Here is a 2027-nt window from a genome sequence, read left to right as displayed (position 1 = left end):
GGTCCCAAGTTCGAACCCTAAACAAAAAAAAAAAAAAAAAAAAAAGGCATGGCAAAGTTGGCTGGTAAAGTAGGTTGTTTATTACAAGATCCCAGAACACATGTTCCTAACAGTTTTCAAAGCCTGAACAGAACCTCTCTCAAGAGCCAGAGCAGGTTTTCATTAGGATGACCTAGATCTGTTGTCAGCCTGAGGCATAGGATCTCAGCACCACTTCTCAGCACCCATATGTGGAAGTTCTCATGGGTTTCCTTGAGATCTTGATAGTATAAAAAGACATAAGCACCAAGGGGATCTTGCATGGCTTTTCTCATGATAGCCCACACTGCTTTCTCCAGGGTGTCCTTTTATCTTGCTTTTCCCTCTTTTATTCTGCCCAAGCTCGCACTGCAGAGCCACTTTCTCCCTCATTTTCACTTTTACCCCCCACCCCCATACTGGCGATCAAACTTGGGTCCTTGAGTTTGTGAGGCAGGCACCAGAACCACTGAGCTAAATCCCCATCTCTTTATCTTTACTTTTTGAAATAAACTTTGCCACTGCTTTTTCCTCATTTTGTTCAATTATTTGTTCAAGATGAGAAGAACCTAGAATCCAACTGCAGAAGGATAGAGGAGCAACCCAAGCCAGGTACTGTTTAATTGGCGAGCCTCTTTTGGAAGGAGCTACCTGATAACAGGGACAATAGTCCTATTATAGACAACTGTTTTCTGTTACTTTGTGGCTGCCACAAAATAGCAAAAGTGATAGATATGTTGCTGTAACAATCACAGACTTATTACATCCCAGTTGCAATGAGACATGCATTTTAGCCAATTTTGACCTAAAATTTTACCAAATTATTTTTTTACTATCAACAAAATGATATGCTTAAGATATATTTTTTAAAAATTTTTATATCCAAAAATTTAAATTAACACAAAGGAGTAACCACATTGAATAAAAAGGGCAATGGGATTTTAATGTGTCCTTCCAAGATTCATTTTGAAATCTATTCTCCATGGGAGTGGCATTAAGAGGTGGGGCATTTGGGGAAGTGATTATGAGTATTACTCCTCTTATGAATGAGGCTGAAGGCTGCTCTCTTCCTTCCCACCATGTAAGGGCACAGCAGCAGGGTACCATTTTACAGGCAGAGAGAGACTTCACCAGACACTGAATTTGCTGGAGCCTTAATCCTGAATTCTCTAGGCTCCAGAAGAGTGAGCAATAAAATTCTACCCAGTGTAGAATTATAAATTACCCAGTGCAAGTAGCCCAAATGACTGAGACAAGAACAAACTGAAATCGAACACGAAAGTAAGGACAAATGAGAAAAACTACTTTTCCTATTTTCTGCCATTCCTAGCACTCAGCCAAAAATTTTTGGTTTTGAGAGATGACCATACAGAAATCATGTAAGAAATTATATAAGATTTATATGCAAGAAAATCTGACATATTGCACATATCAAGCTAAAAAGTGTTGAATTAAATGAAACTACTACTGCTACCAGAGCTTATGGTATGGCAAAACTGGCTGGGGAAGTAGGTGTGATCTGTTAATTCCAAAATCCCAGGATACATGTGCAGAACAGTTCCCAAATCCTGCAGGTGGGCTTCTCGAGAGAATTTGAGCAGGTTTTTGATAGGACAGCCCAGACTGGATGTTAGTCTGAGGAGTGGATGATAGAAAAAGGAAAGTTGCCATTATAGGTATACTTTTTTCCCTATTTTTACTTGGCTGAGACTCCCTCTGAAAAGCCTGTTTCTTTTTCTACCTGTAATAAAACTGTGCTACTGTTTGCACTTGTCTTGACCAATTCTTTGCTGAGACAGAAAGAGCCTAGAAACCACCAGCAGAAGGAGATTCCAGCACTCCCAAATCCAGTAATACTACCATAGTTACAATAATAAATTTTTATTTTTCTGGTCAGCCTGTGACCCCATTAAGAAATTAAAAAGGAAACATGGTTCTAACTTCAAGTAATTAGCAGGATTAGAGCTGAGATTACTTTAAAAATATACTTCCTTTTTTTTTTTTTTTTT

Source organism: Fukomys damarensis, unplaced genomic scaffold (assembly GCF_012274545.1).
Source record: "Fukomys damarensis isolate Sample0158 unplaced genomic scaffold, DMR_v1.0_HiC HiC_scaffold_23, whole genome shotgun sequence".
Taxonomy (NCBI): domain Eukaryota; kingdom Metazoa; phylum Chordata; class Mammalia; order Rodentia; family Bathyergidae; genus Fukomys; species Fukomys damarensis.
This window is presented reverse-complemented; position numbering follows the sequence as displayed.